Raw genomic sequence first — 17218 nt, forward strand, 5'->3', positions numbered from 1 at the left:
GTTTAAAAGCACCAAAATATTTATCTTCCAGAGTGTGAAATTAATAAATGGTACCTAAAAACTGAAAATTAAGAAGGACCAATATAAGCATGTTATTTAGGATCAGTTACAAATGCCAAAATAAAGACCTGAAAGTGCTGAAAATGGTTGCTTCTGGGAAGAGGGCAGGGAACTAGCGCTATTCTTTTTAACATACCTTAGAGAAATATTTGACTTTAAACTAAGTGTCATGTAATTTTGATAAAGATCAAAACAAATTTTTAAAAATCATAAACAATATCATGCATAACTTTACATTCAGGATACTACATTCAGAATAAATGGATAATTATTTTTTAAATCAAGAGAAAAAATAACAAACTGGAACAGACCAGAAATTGTACCAGGAAGTTAAACATAAAATAATCCCTCTACACACCCTAAAGGGGAAATGGGATCACTTGAGAATCAAAAGTCAGTTTTATTAATCTATCATGAAAGTTAGTATTATCTTCTGCAAGCTGTTCCAGAAACTGGAAAATGATGAAAAACTATATAACCCATTTTGTGAGCTTAATGAAATATTGATTTCAAAATTGAATAGAAAAAGTAAAATCAACTTATGAACATAAATTTTTAAAGGGAAAACACAAGTAAATACATAATGAGGGCCACATATAATCCATCATCAAGCAGATTTATTCCCAGAAACAAAAGAAAGTTCAGTACTAAATAACCTATCAATGCAATTCACAATTCCAAATAAGAAGAAGATGAAAGGGGTTGAATTATCTGCAGTAACTTTTAAAGTATTAACATATTATATCAAAAGAAGTATATGAACAGCTCAATAAATGGAGAAAAAAGCATGCATTGAAATTCTCCTCTCATTCATGATAAAAATGTTATCATATTAGAAATACAAGGGAATTTCCTTCACTTGATAAAAGTTATCTACCAATAACCTATACCAAATGCTATGCTTAGTGGAGACACTTTAAAAACAATTTCACTCAAGTCAGGAACAAAACTAGGACTGTCTCATCCCTATCACTAAGCAATATTATAGTGTATCTCCTAGCCAAAACAATCAGAAATAATACATAAATATAAGAATTTTTAAAGGAAGATAAAACTGTTGACATTTGCAAGAGATATGAAAAAAAGAAAATTCAAAAGAATAACAAATTATGACAACGAATAAAATCTTTGAGGTTGCTGGATATAAGACCAACTTACAGATACCAATAGAAAATGTAATAGAAAAATGATCCTAATTTAAATGGCCATAAAAATAAAAGGTATTTATCAAAAACTATCAAATGCAGCTAAATAAGTGAATATAGAATTTTTATAGCATTAAGTGGTTATATTAGACAAGAAAAGACTCAAATCAATGATCTAAGATGCCAACTTAAGCAACTTTAAGAACAAATGAAATACAAAGCAAGCAGAAGGAAGACAATAATATAGAAAATTCAATGAAATAGAGAAAAAGGAAAACAATTGGAAAAAAATCAATGAAACTAAAAGCTGTTTTTTAAAAAGATCAATAAAATTAGTAAACTTCTGCACAGACTGATAGAGAATAAGATAAAAATTACCGCTATCAGTAACAAAGACAAGTATGTCACTACAAATCTTACAAACATTAAAAGGATAATAAGAAGATTATGAATAAACATGGAAATAAATGTAATAACATAGATGAAATGAACAATCCTTAAAAGACATAAATCATCAACTCTCACTCAAGAATAAACATATATTAAATCAATTAAATTCATAGTTAACTTGAACTTAACATTGAAAACTATAAAAACATTGTTGAGAATATTTAAATAAGAAACAATGACAAAATATACCATGTTCATATATCAAGAGACTCAAGATTGTCAAGGTGCAATTTCTCCCCAAATCAATGGATAAATTTTATTCAGTCCCATTAAAACTTCCAGCAGGATTTTTTGAGAGAAATTGATCAGCCGGTTATACAATTTATATGGAAATGCAAAGGACCAAGGACAGCCAAAATATTTTTTTTAAATGAAGAACCAAGTTGGGAGGATACACAATACCTCATTTCAAGATTTACTATAATGTGATAGCAGAGTTTCTCAGCCTCAATACTGCTAATATTTTGGATTAGATAATATTTTATTGTGGGTGGGTGCTTGGCCTCTCCTCACTAGATACCAATAGCACCCCGCTCCAATTATGACAATCAAAAATACCTCTAGACATTGCCAAATGAGGGTGGGGGGGAAATGCTCCAATTGAGAACCCCTGAACTACAGTAATTAATACAATGTCGTAATGTTGCAAGATTACACACATAGATCAAAGAGACAGAATGGAGTTCAAAAGTAGACCCAGACATATGGTCAACTGATCTTGGACAAAGGTGCAAAGGTAATTCAATGAGTAAAGGATAGTTAGTCTTGTCAACAAGTAGTGTTGGAAATTTAGGCAGCCATATGATAGAAATATATAGGCCTGGAATTTTACTTTGCCCCCAAAACAAAAATCATCTAGGCATGCATCAAAGATGTAAATCAAAGAACTGAAACTATAAAATTCTAGAAGAAAACAAATAAAAGGATCATTTTGAACTTAGTTAAGGTGAAGACTTTACAGAATACAAACGGTTAGTCATAATTGAAAAGCCACATAGAAAATAAAAGTCACAGAATGGGAGAAAATATTTTCAAAAGACCTATCTTTTGAATGATTGTAATACATATACATGTACCTTACAACTCAGTAACAGGAATACAAATATCCCAATTAAAATGGGCAAACAATTTGAATAGACATTTCTCCAAAGAAGATATACAGATGTCCAATAAGCACATGAAACAATGTTCAGTAGTCATAGAGATGTGCAAACTAAGCCACAATAAGCTACCACTACACACCCACTAGAAAGGCTAAAATAAAGACTGACAAGGCAAGAGATGAGGTTAATATATAAAAGTCAATTACTGGCCAACAGGCACATGAAAAGATTCTCCGCATCACTAATCACCAGAGAAATACAAATTAAAACCACAATGAGATATCACCTCATACCAGTAAGGGTCGCCACCATCCAAAAGACAAACAACAACAAATGCTGGCGAGGTTGTGGAGAAAGGGGAACCCTCCTACACTGCTGGTGGGAATGTAAATCAGTTCAACCATTGTGGAAAGCAGTATGGAAGTTCCTCAAAAAGCTTAAAATAGACATACCATTTGACCCAGGAATCCTACTTCTAGGAATTTACCCTAAGAATGCAGCAGCCCAGTTTGAAAAAGACAGATGCACCCCTATGTTTATCGCTGCATTATTTACAATAGCCAAGAAATGGAAGCACCCTAAGTGTCCTCAGTAGATGAATGGATAAAGAAGATGTGGTACATATACCCAATGGAATATTATTCAGCCATAAGAAAACAAATCCTACCATTTGCAACAACATGGATGGAGCTACAGGGTATTATGCTCAGTGAAATAAGCCATATGGAGAAAGACAAATACCAAATAATTTCACTCATGTGTGGAGTATAAGAACAAAGAAAAAACTGAAGGAACAAAACAGCAGCAGAATCACAGAACCCAAGAATGGACTAACAGTTACCAAAGGGAAAGGAACTGGGGAGGATGGGTGGGAAGGGAGGGAGAAGGTGGGGGTAAGAAAGGTGGCACTATGATTAGCATGTATAATGTGGGGGGAGGCACAGGGAAGGCTGTGTAACACAGAGAAGAGAAGTACTGATTTTACAACATCTTACTACGCTGATGGACAGTGACTGTGATGGAGTATGTGGGGGGACTTGGTGAAGGGGGAGTCTAGTAAACATAATGTTCCTCATGTAATTGTAGATTAATGATACAAAAAAAAAGTCAATTACTTTCCTATATGCCAACAACAAACAATTGAAATTTGAGATGAAATACAGAGCACTATTTATATTAGTATCCAAATATGAAATACTTAGGTATAAATCTTAAAAAATGGATGTAAGATCTACATGAGGAAAGCTACAAATGGCACTGGAACAACTGAACATACACACACGCACGCACATAAACACACACACAAATGATTCTAGACTCAGAATTTATACCTTTCACAAAAATTAATTCAAAATAGATCACAGACCTAAATGTAAAACGCAAAACTATAAAATTCCTAGAAGATAAAATAGGAGAAAAATCTAGATGATCTTGGTTTTGGTGATGAGTTTTTAAACACAATTCCAAAAGCATGATCCATGAAAGAAAAAAGAAGATAAATTGGACTTCATTAAAATTAAAATGTTTGCTCCATGAATGACACTGTTAAGAGAATGAAGATACAAGATATAGACTGGGAGGAAATATTTGCAAAACACATCTATGATAAAGGATTTGTATCCAAAATGTTCAAAGAACTCTTAAAACTCATAAATAAAACAACAGCCTAGTTAAAAGTGGGTTAAAGATCTTAACAGTCACCTCAGGAAAGAATATATAAAGATGGCAAATAAGCACATGAAAAGATGTTCAGCTCATACATCATTAGGTAATTGCAAAGTAAAACAAGATTATCAGTACACATCTATTAGAGCAGGTAAAATCCAAAATACTAACACAACCAAGTTCTGGTGAAAATGTGGAGCAACAGGTATACTCATTCTGGTGGGAATGCAAATGGTACAGTGACTTTGGAAGAAGTCTGGCAGTTTCTTAGAAAGCTAAACATAGTCTTACCATATCATCCACCAGTTGTGCCCCTTAGTATTTCCCCAAATGAGTTGAAACACATCCTCACAAAAACTTACAGATGTCTACAGAAGCTTTATTCATAATTGCCCATCCTTGGAAGCAACCACAGTGTCCTTCTATGGTAAATGGGAAAAAAACCACTGTGGCACATTCAGACAATGGAATACTCTTTGGCAGTAAAAAAGAAATGAGCTTCAAACCATGAAAATACGTGTAAGATCCTTAAGTACATATTGCTAAGTGAAAGAATTCTGTCTACAAAGGCTATACACTGTAAGATTCCAACCATACAACATTCTAGCAAAGGCAAAACAATAGAGACAGTTCAAAGATCAGTGGTTGCCAGAAGCTGGAGGGGAGGGAAGAAGGAGTAGGTAGGCCACAGGGTATATTTAGAGTAGTGAAATACTCTGTATGATACTAGTGAATACGTCACATATATTTGTCAAAACTCATAGAATTGTAGAACACAGTGAATGAACCCAAATGCAACCTATGGGCTTTAGTTAATAATAATATATCGATGTCAGTTCATCAATTATAACAAATGTACCACATTAATTAATGCAAGATGTTAATAATAGGGGAAGTTGGACGTGGGTGAATATATAGTAATTCTCTATACTTTCTATTCAAACATTTTTGTAAATCTAAGACTGCTCTAAAAATAAAGTTGATTAATGAAAAAAAGAGGCTGAAAATACCAAGTGCTCAATAGACAGTTGAGCAACTAGGACCCCTGTACCACTGCTAGTGGGAATACAGAATGATGTAGGCACTTGGAGAGCAGTTGTCAGTTTCTTAGAAAGTCAGACATTCGCTTCCCATATAACCCAGAAACTCCCCTTATAGGTATTTACTTAGTATAAATGCAAATATATGTGCAAACAAAAACCTGTACATTTATAAGAGCATTACTTCTAAGAACCAAAAAAGTGGGAAAAACCCTAATGTTTTTTATAATACACTACTCATCAATAATAAAGAACAAACTACTGATACATTCAACAACATAGATGAATCTTAAAATCTGTGGTAAGCAAGAGAAGCCAGACAAAACAGCTACATACTATATGATGCCACGTATGTGACATTATAGAGGAAGCACAACTATAAAGGCAGGAAACAGATCATTGGTTGCCCAATGATGGGTTGTAGGTGTGGGGACAAAGTTGACTGCAGGGGGGCACAAGTGAACCTTCTGAGGTGAGGGAAATTTTCTATATCACTGCTGTCTGTAGCGTTTGTAGTTATATGATTATATACATTTGTCAAACCCTTTGAAACATATATTCTCAAAGGGTAAATTTTATTTTCTATAAATTATATCTTAACCTAACTGGAAACATAAAAGAAACCTAGGAATACGTCTTCTATGTAAGGTTATTAATAAAGTTTAAAACCTCCATCAAAGATTATAAAAAAAGACTTGAACTAATGCCAAGATGCAACAAATTCATGAATAGGAAATATCTCTTTATCAAAAAGATGTCAATTCTTCTCCAAATCACTCTACAGATTCAGTGAAATTACAATGAATTTTTTTTCTTCTTTCTTTTGTTTAAATACATTTATTTCTTGTAACTTTGCTCTGTTTAGATTACACAGTTTTTGTTCAGTTATGAGAACATCTTCAAAGGATGATGGATTATTGGCTAGCTTAATGGATGGAATAGGAAAGTGGGAAACATAAAACGTCAGGAAACATACATTCAGAGCTAGATAAATTTCTTCCTTGAGCCTAAACTGATTTTCTTGGAATTTGAACATCTTATTTTAAAATTAAGATAAGTCAGCAAAAAGCAAAAAATAATTCATACAATTCAGAAAGAACAAGAAAGTAGTGTGGGTGAGAGCAGAGAGTGAACAGTAACTTGACCTTGCAAATATCAAGATTCATTCTTAAGCTTTCATAATGAAAACACCCCAAGTGTAGACAAATGGATTAATGGAGCATATAGACAGCCTGGAAATAGACCCTAAGCATGCATAGAAACTAGGCAACATGGCGGAGTTTGCATTCTAAACCACTTGTATATAAATGACAGTGAAACAAATGGTGTTTGGCACAGAAAAAAAATCAACTCATATTTCACATCATATGCAAAAATAAAATCCAGATGGATTCGAAAAGTAAATGTAAAGCAAAATTTTTAAACACTTCAAAAAAATTTGGAGAACATTTTTATTATGATCATAGGATAAGAAAATACTTCTTAAATATGACACAAAAATCAGAACTCATGAAGAAAATGATCGATCAATTTATCACGAAAATTAAAAAATTCTCTATGATAAAGGACCCCATAAACAAGACATATGAAGAATTCTTACAACTCAGTAAGTAAAAAGTGAAAAATTAGCAAATGAGGGTGCCTCTGGGGTGTTGTGGTTTGGAAGGATGTGACGAGAAAAGCTGGCACTAGACACATGAACAGAAAATTTTATCCATACTGTTTTATATATTTCATTAGAACATACTAGAGGCAGAAATGACAAAATACATTCATTCTGAGAAGTATATACATTGTTTTAGATGCTTCTCTGAGTTTCTTTCTAAATATTTTTAATTGTTCAAAATTAAAAAATTAGAAAAAACAAGAAAATAAACTTGTAAACTATACATTCATAAATTTTAGCAAAGTGAAGAAATAGATGTTAAAATTATAAATAGCAATTTCCTCGTACACAAGCCATAATAAATTAGCAGAAATAACTATAGAAAGATCCCTCTCACAAAATTAAAACCATAAAATAAATGTGCCTGCTATTATACACTCTATACAGATAGATAAATTGAGGCTTAGAGATCACATAGCTAGTAAGTAAGTAGAAGAGCCGAGATAATAAAAATTATTTAAAAACTACGATGATATTTAAACTTTCTTACTAGGACAAAAAAAGACATACTAAAAGAAATGAAAAGCAGATAAATGCAAAGAGAATATATATATATATATACACATATATATACATATATGTATACACACACACACATATATATATATGACAATTTATATGTATTTAACTGTGGCATCAAGGAAGAGTGAAAAGCAATGAATTATTCAATATTTGGTACTGTGAAACAAACGAAGGGGAAACAATTTAGAAAATTACCTCACACCACATAGCAAAATTAAATTCCAGGGAGATTAAAGAAATAATATATGCAATAAAAACAAAAATGAAAATGAAATCCATTTAAGCATTTATTCCATTTTGGATGGGGAAAAACTTCTGAAACATAAACTCATCAGAAAAAAATTACAAATGAAATATATATATATAATTGCATCAATGTCAATTTGTGCATAAAAGGTAATTAAAATGCACACATGGAAAATATTTTCCATATATAGCACAGAAGAATGGTCTAATGTCTACTAAATATATACATTGTCCATACAAATGAATAAGAAACATGTAACTTCTCAATAGAAAAATGTACACAGGTCATGAGTATTAGCTCATAGAAAGGAAAGAAAAGTGACTAAGAAAGTATTCATGCTAGAATAAAAGAAACATTAAAACAGTAAGATACCATTTTGGCTCCATCAGATTGGCAAAGATTTTAAAAGAATGACAATAGCCAGCACTAGCATAGGTGTATGAGCAGGAGTTGGTCATCTTCTACAATGGGACAACTTCATGCATATATCAAGAGACTTTAAAATTTAATATCCTTAGGCCCCAGTAATGCCTCCTACAAAAACCCATCTTAAGAATATCATTCTTTCAACAAATATTTAGTAAGGATCTGCAATGTGCCGGACATTGTTCTAGGTACTGGGGGATACAACAGTGAACAAAATAGAGAGAAATTCCTGTGCTTGAGGGGCTTGCATTTTAAAACAAGGATACAGACAATGAATAAATAAATATCTAGTCTATTAGGTAATGATACAGACCAGGGAGAAAGGTCGCCAAGGTGACATGTGAGTACAGACCTGAAAGAGGTGAGGTTCAAAGAAGATTCATGTATAAAGGTAATTGAAAATAATTTAAATAGCCAATAGAGGAGGTTTAAATTGTATAACTGAAAATTGTACATCCATTAAAAATTGTTTGAAGGATACAAATGACATGGGAAATGCTCACAATATAATAGCAATGGAGAAGCCAAATATACGATAGTACATTGTAAGTTTTTATCTGACCATGTAAACGTGGAAACATATCTGGAAGGAAGCAGAGTAACTTAGCTTTGAACTAGGTACTAAGAGGTGCTTTGTATTAACTTCAGTTTCCAAATGTTCTATTATGAGGCTGTTTTATTTTTATAACAGAAAAAATACCACTTTAAAGGTAGATATTGCAGTCTTAAAGTAAGTAATAAATGTACAAACATTTTTAAATGGCAGTGCTGGTCAGCCATACCTAGACTACTGGGTCCAATTGGGACATTATATAATAAGGGTAATATGTAAACCAAAGCATCTCCTATAGAAGATACCCAAAATATATGTCATATAAACTCAAGAATTGGGACTAAATGAACTGGAGAAAAGAAAAAAAAAGAACGAACTATCTTTAAACTTTTGAATAGCTATTACAGGGAAGGAAAATGGATATTACTCAGCATTCCTGTTGCTCTAAGGAGCAGGACCCGTGGGTTGGATTCAGAAGGCAAACTTCAGGTCAGTCTAAAGAACTTGCGAACAATCACAACTATTGTCAGGTGGTGTTAAGCAACCTTTCCTGGAGCTATCACACTGAAAATAGATGACCACATGTACTGGGTGATAAGACTGACATTACATGTGGTAAGTACCCTGTTATTTCTCAGCTCCTGTTGTACTATTTTAAAAAGTTATTTTGTGCTATGCTCGCTTACATAATGCCATCCCCAACCACCTCCCCATCCCTTCAAAAAATCTATGTAATACTTGATTCCTTGTAAGAAATCGTTTTTTTTTTTTTCAGAGAAAAGCACCCTTTAAAATATACACCCTGGAGATTTTTATTCTTCCTTCTGTATGGTGAGGAGACATGCTGTGTACAAACGTCAATAACTTTAAATCATGTTTTGTGTATAAAAAATGTTTTTCTATTACCAGGTCATATTTCCCTTTATTGTCTTCCCCCTAGGAAGAAATTCCCTGGACCATTACATTTCAGGATATGGGATGATCACCTTGCCTCTATTTCACAGTATCCTGCACCATTTTCTTTTCAGTGTCCTTAGTTTATTTCAAAACAGCAGTAGTGCAAATATCATCCAATACCCAGATATACTACAGATTTTAGAATACATTCAGTTCTTTCTTTAGCTTTCTGGACAGCGAGGATTTCAGCAACCCCAGGAATGGAACAAGGAAGGGGCCTTCCTGCAATCTCTTCCAAATCCTGTGACTACTTGCACCAAAATGAGCAATCTTAAAAATTCTGTATAAAATCCTTAGTGGTGCTTAAGTAAGTGACTTAGCCTGAACAACCTGCCCAGGACACAAGACTGTAGTAGAGAACAGAGCAGAAACTATAGAACCTCACAGCTGGGAGGGTCTTTACAAATTATCCAGGTCAGTCCAGCTGGCCTGATTTTCTAGTTATGGGTTGAGGCTCAAATAAGATCAGTGATTTGTCATGAGAAACTCAGTCTATCTCCTCATCGAAACCAGGAGCCTCAAGATGGCAACAACCACGCCTATTTTGCTCACCAGCATCTTCTCCGCGTTTCCTAAATGGTATGCAGTCAACCAGTATTTGTGTAACCACTGTATGAAGGTAGCCTCTCCTCTCTTGGCTCTTTCATAATACTGCTCTCTCCTGACTTTCCTCCTACATGTCTGACCTCTCATTTGTAGCCTTCACACAGACTCATCGATTTCCCATATCCTAAAGATAAGCATTCCCCAAAGAAGAGATTCTTGGACCTCTTCTTTCTACTTCAAGTATTGTCTCTATACCAATGACTCCAGTTAATTTCTTTGCAGAGCTTCAATTCCACATTTTTTCACCTGTAGCCTATAGCAATTGCTAGGCTATAACAATAGTATTACGTGTGTGATCTCAGTCAAATCAAGTCACTCCCCCAGTCAGGATCAGTTTGCTGATCCATAAAATGAGGGAGTTGCCTCTCAGAGACTGGAACAAGGACAGGGCCTTCCTGCAATCTCTTCCAAATCCTGTGAGCAAATTCCTAGAGCAAATTCCAAATCCATAGAGCAAAGTCCTAATTTTCTAGGCTAGCATTCAATATTATCGACAGCCAAGCAAGCCCTCCACCTATCTTGCCAAATATTTCTCGCGTACTTTCGCCATACACTCTACTCCAACACAGCTGAGTTTCTCACTATTCCTAATGCATGCCCTGTTTTCCTGGCCTCTGCCTAGAACATGTTTCCCATCCCCCAAACTCTGCATCTCTATAAAGTTTGCCTAATCTTCCAAGCCCAGTTCAAACGCCACTTCCAGCAAGCTGTCTCTGACCTCCTTGGCTGCAAGCCCTCTTCCTTTTATGGGTGTGGATCTATCTCATCCTTCTAGTATTATAGTTGTTTGTACCTTTCTTCTCCCTCTTACGTGACTGTGTCGTCTTGGAGAGCAGAGACTATTCCTAAATCAGTCTGTATCTCCCACATTGCCTTTGGCTCATAGTGTGCGCTCGGTAACCTTACACTGAACGCGTTTACTTTAGGCCACATCAGTACCTGTGTTTCTGGAATAAAGACCAAAATTCTTATGATGGCCCAGTCTAGCCAGCTATTGTTTAGTCTCTCAAATTCACTATGGTTCTCTCATCCCAGGGCCCTGGTGCATGCTCTTCCCTTCATCTACAAAACTGCTCCACCCAAGCCCATGTCTGTACTCAGCCTCAATATCACTTCCTCAAGGAAGCTTTTCTTCAAGCCCAAGCTAGATCAGTTTCCTCTGTTATCTACCTTCATAGCTCCATCCCCATACCTTTCCTTCATAACATTTATTGCTGACATAACTAACACAGTTATGTGATGATCTGATTTATGGTCTCTTCCCCATAAAACTATAAGCTCCAAGTAAATAAGAGCCATGCCTGCTTTGCTTACCTTTATATCATTGGCGTAGCACCCGACCACATCACTGAGTAACAGCCACTGAGTGACTGATTTGGGGAATCACTCGGTTAAAGGTGATGACTTGGGACTTAGAGTGGGCAAACTCTTTGCCTGGCTTCCTATAATTCTTTCAAAATAAAATTGGGATGCCAGGTAGCTCTCTGGGACAGGTAAGCTGGACTTCTAGTCACCATAAGAAATTCAGAAAAAAGGATGATTAGTGCCTCCCAAATGCTGGAAGAAAACTGAAGTCACCTTTCTTTTATGAACATATGGCCCCAAAAGGCATAACTAACACCAAGTGATTTGTTCACTTAACCAACATTTATTGAACACCTACTATATGCCATGCTAGTGGCTGATGGCATGATAAAGTGGACTGATCCAGCCCCCTACTTGCTTGGAATTTGTAGTCTAAGGGTGGAATTTGTAGAAGCTTTAAAAAAAAACTTTTTGGATGTCACACCACCAGATAATGCAAGTTTGTGAGGATATTATGTTCTCTGCCAAAAGAGATATTTAACCTAGGATAAAAGACCTGGCAGAGATGATTGAGAAGGTATAACTGGGCCCAGTCATATGGTCAGTAGCCTAGACCAGTGCTGCCGCGCAGAGTGGGGATTGCAGATCAGTGCCTCTCTGAACTTTCATTACCAGGCAGCAGCATTTTCTAGTAATTCAGTTAATGTACTTTACAAAAGTAACAGTCTGTGATGCATTGAAAACACTTCCCAAACTAGTCCTTCAACAAGATTGTTCGAAAAGTGCTGGAACAGAAAGTTCAGGAGTACCTGGCTGCTTGTTAAAATGCAGACTCTCTGGTTCCACCGCAGACCCTCAGAATCAGAATTAGCATTTTAATAAGGTCCCTAGGGGCTTCCTTTGCACATTAAAGCTTGAGAAGCACTGGCCTAGATGATTTCTCAAGCCCTTCAGAACTCTGAAATTTTATAATTTACCTCAGATAGAGAACTGCAGGGTTGAAAGACCCTTGGTGATAGAGTCCACCCCTTCGTTTTATAAATGGAAAAACTGAGGTCCATGGAGAAGAAGTACTGTGTCCAAGGTAAGTGTCAAATTAGCAGAGCCAAGAATAGAACTCAGCCGAACACGGAGGTGAGTTTCCCACTCTGGCACATGGCATGCTCACACCTGCTCCACCCAATCCCAGTCTGCCCCATCCCCTTAGTGATGTTGTTCTTTCTGACATACTTTCCCATATAACAGTTTACTCTTCTACCTGCCGTATACTGCGTGAACCTTGAATAACCACTATTTCAAGTGGTCCTTTATGATAATTGTCCTTAATCCCTGTTTTTCAAATCTTCCCACATGCCTATTGTCTGGCTGCTGTCTGGGCGCTCTGAGGCTTCAGAAAGCCCCCTTCAGACTCGCACCAACTGAATCCTGGTCTTTAGGAAAAGAAAGGAGTTTCTTTGTTCACATCAGTCCACTTGATAGTACTTAGTAAGCTTTTCCAAGGAAGAGAACATACACTGCTTTAGAAAGCTCAGGACGATCAGTTTGTGACTGACAAACAAGAGAATGGGATACTAGGCCTTATTAATAAGAGTCTAGTCTCCAAAATGAAGCAGATGATGATCCTTTACTTGTGGTCTTATTAGATCAGAGACTTGAGAGGAGAGGCATTACTGCTGTCTTCAACTATGCGAAGAGCTATTATTAAGCAGAAGCAAATTTGTTCCAGCTAGTCCCAAAGAACCAATGAACAGAAGTCGCAGGCAGACAGAGCCTGGCTTATAAAGGGGATTACTTTCTGACAATCAGAGTTGCTTAAAGATATAAAGAGCCATCTAATGAGATCTCTGTCACTGCAGAGAGATCAAATAGGAATCAGCCAATGAACTGAATGTTTAGGACAAATTCAAGAACTGGGTGCAGAAGTAAAGCTTAAAAACCTTTAGGGAACCTTCCAGTTCCAAGGTTTCGGTGTTCTAAAATATTCAGGACAGGGTTACTCTAAGCTCTCAGAAAATACGGGCAAGATCTAGTCCTGAACGGAGCAGTCTTTTGCTGGCTGTGAGATGGATGAGGTTACGACAGTAGAAAAGTGAAGTCTTTCCAGGCACCCTTTTCAGAAGGAAGCAGGCTGGCCCAGGGGCCTTTTGGGCAGCCCCTCCAAGAAACTCAGGTGAGGCTTGGCCCCACAGCGGCCAGTCACCATGCCCTACTCCAAGTCCCTCTTACTCTACAGAAAGGCTGGCTACTTTCAAAAAAAAAAATCTTGCTAAACAGCCCCCTTCCTGACTGTACTTACACTTCCCTACAGATAAAGGGGCAAAGTTCTCCACAAGTAGGTAGTGGTGCTTAGTGGTCAAGACCATATGTTCTGGAACCAGGTCACCTGTGTCATAATTCCCAATTGGGATGTTTAATTACTCTGTAACTATGGGCAAGTTCCTTAACCTCTCTGTGCTTCAGTTTTGTCATCAGTAAAACAAGGATAGTTAATAGTATCTGCTTCATAGACTTGATGTAAGAATAAGACACATTAAACCCTCAACCCAAGATCCAACACACACTAAGCACTTAACAATGTGAGCAATTAGTATTGTTATTGTTATAATTACTACCATGAGCACAGTAGTGCCAATAACTCAAAAAGCTCCCATCAGGCAACGAGAGCCCTTCCTCCAGCAGTTCAGAGGGGCTAAACTACAAGAGCTTCAGCCAGTTCTTGCACAGCTCCAGACATCCAGAATGGAAGACCCGCCAGAAACCACGCCAAGAGTCCTGGCCCTTCACCCAGCTCCCTCTAAATCCAGTGGCCACCCCTCCCCCAGTCCACCCACAGCACAGGCAGAGGAGCAGCAAACTGGGAGGCCAGTTGCAGACAAACCATCAGGTGTTTCTGCCCTCCCAAGGACACATCTGAACCTAATAGCAGGCCTGCCAGTGGGATGGGGTGGGGCATCCTAATCTCTGGTCTAACCTGCTAGCTCCGCCACCCAGGATGGGGAGCAGGGGGACAGTGGGGCTCCCACAGAGGAGCCTCCCAACTTTGTGAAGGAACTCAGGCCCAGCCCCACAATGAGCCTCTTAAAGGAAGGGGGGAGAGGTCTCGACCTGCTTTCAAAAGCAGCAGTTATTTACAACTTTCTATTTCCTTGCGTCTGGGGGAGATAATGGGGAGATGGGGAGAGGGGCTGCATGGCATTCTCCCTTTTTCTCATTTCCAGCAACGAGAAGCAGCTGCAGAGAAAGCGTTAAAGGAGGAAGAAAGCTCCAGCCATTACCCCATCCCCGGGCGAGGGCTGTCTGAGGGGTCATGACAGTGTTGTCGGCTCGGACTAGGGGCCACTCGGTGGCTTGCTGCAGCAGCTGCCGGGCCCCCCAAGCAATTTGCAAGGTCAGTGCTGACCTGCTTCCAAAGAACAAAACAATTCACTGACAATGAAGCTAATCGAGCATATACCACATCGCAACGGCCGCCCCCCGTCAGGCTTCCTCCCAGTGCCCCCCAGTCCAGACGCAGACTCGAGGCTTCTGGCAGCCCCGCCGGGCACCCAGGGCAGCATCACAGCTGCAGAGCGGGTCTCGCCCCCAGCCGGCCCGAGGACACTCGGAACGGGGGAGACAGGAGACCCGAGCTGGGGGGATGGGGAAGCAGGGGCGTCCAGGTTTCTTACCGAGAGCCACAGTCACTGCCCCGCAGAGGAGACAAGGGAGGGATGAATGAACTGAGACAAGCGGGAGGTCGGCCCTCCCGGGGCTGGGCTCCCTCTGCTCCTTCTCGGAGTCTCTCTCCGCGCCCCTGGCTCATCTGTCTCTCCGGTCCGCCAGCCAGCCTGCGCGCGCTCCCGCCGCGCTCGCGCTCGCCCCCCCACCCCACCCCCACGCCCGCTCCCTCTGCCCTCTCTCCCTCCCCGCCCCCTTCCTCCCCTCTTCCTCCCTCCCTCCCTCCTGCCCCCCTTGGCTGGCTGTACATTCCCCAGGGCTCGGTGCGCCGAACACAGCTCTGCAAGGCTTTGCATCCGTGGTGATTTCAGGAAAGATTAGTGTTGTATTCCTTAAGGTATCCAGCAGAGAGATGGAGGGAAGCCCAGAGAGAAGGGGCGGAGCAGGGGAAGCAAGGGGAAGAGAAGGGGGCAAAAGGGTGAGAGCAGGTAGAAGGATAAAGGAAGAATGGTTCACCAAAGGGGGGGGGTTGAGCCTTACTAGCTGCTCCCAGACAGAAGACAGGTGCTCTGTCTCCCTTACATCCGAGTGGGCGTGCCTCCAAGCCCAGTCTCCAAATAAAGGTTTGTCCATCCTGTCTATTCACACTGCATCTCTGAGGACCATAATGAGCTTTAAAAAAAAAAGTACATCAAAGCATTCCCACTCCACTAAGAAGGGTTCGGCTGCATGGATCCGCTAATAACCTAACTGCTAACCCCCACCTCCAACCAAGTGGAAGTGTGGACCCAGTTCGGAACCGTGCACTGGAGCGTCCCTCCAGGCAAAACAGACAAGCAGAACCACAACGCTCTCCTTTCAAAAACCTCTTCAGGGAGCACAGGTGTACGTAAGTGTGTGAACCTACCTGAGAGCTGCACAGGGGGAAGACAAGAGGGTGGGGGAAGGAGGGGAATCAACTCAAAGTATAAAACAATTATATTCCCATTGAGGCAAAAAACAAAACCTGGTCAAATTTTAGTAACAATGCAACACAGGGTAGAAAGAGACCTAGGCTAAGGGTAAAGTAAAGGAACTTAGGTTCAGGTCCTGCCTCAGAAAGTAACTCCACCGTTCCCTTTGACAAGTCACTTTTTCCATCTGGCCCTCATTTTCCTCAACAGCAAAATGAATGGTAATGGACGTACTGATCTTGAAAGACCCTTTCAGACCTAACCATCCGGGCTCTAAAACAGGAAAATCCTAGGTGAAGGAGGAGCTGACCTGTGGAGAGTGGAAATATAGACTACCAAATTTCAAATGTCCTCCAAAAGATGAGTCCCCAAATGGGACCCCAAATCAGTGACATAAAATTTCATTTTGAGTGTTTCAAGGGGCAACATAAATATGCGCATATGTGTAAAGAGCTGTTCTTATCAAGTAATTTAGTTTCCACGTACATATAGGCATTCCTCAATTTATTGTGCTTCACTTTATTGCACTACACAGATACCAGGTTTTTTATAAATTGAAGGTTTGTGACAACCCTGTGTTGAACAAATCAATCGGCACCATTTTTCCAATGGGATTTGCTCACTTAATGTCTCTGTGTCACATTTTGGTGATCCTCACAATATTTCAAATGTTTTCATTAATTATATTTGCTAGGTGATCTGTGATCAGTGATTAAGACTTGCTAAAAGCTCAGATGATAGCATTTTTAGCAATAAAGTATTTTTAATTAAAGTAGATACATTTTTCAAACATAACGCTATTGTGCATTTAAGAGGCTATAGGATAGTGTAAAAATAACTTTTCTATGCACTGGGGAACAAAA

At 38.5% G+C, this 17218-nt stretch overlaps 1 protein-coding gene across 2 annotated transcripts in view; it reads right to left on the reverse strand.

The window, feature by feature from the left end:
* Nucleotides 1–15580, reverse strand: part of GABRA3 (gamma-aminobutyric acid type A receptor subunit alpha3) — a 183503-nt gene extending 167923 nt beyond the window's left edge. The window contains exon 1 of one of the 2 annotated variants that reach the window (XM_036887263.2): nucleotides 15414–15573. The gene's annotated coding sequence lies outside the window, so the exon portion shown is untranslated. Of the gene's footprint in view, nucleotides 1–15413 lie in introns of both variants that reach the window. The other variant, XM_036887265.2, reaches the window with a different exon arrangement.
* Between the last annotated feature and the right edge of the window lie 1638 nt (nucleotides 15581–17218).

This window comes from Manis pentadactyla, chromosome X (genome assembly GCF_030020395.1).
Source record: "Manis pentadactyla isolate mManPen7 chromosome X, mManPen7.hap1, whole genome shotgun sequence".
Taxonomy (NCBI): domain Eukaryota; kingdom Metazoa; phylum Chordata; class Mammalia; order Pholidota; family Manidae; genus Manis; species Manis pentadactyla.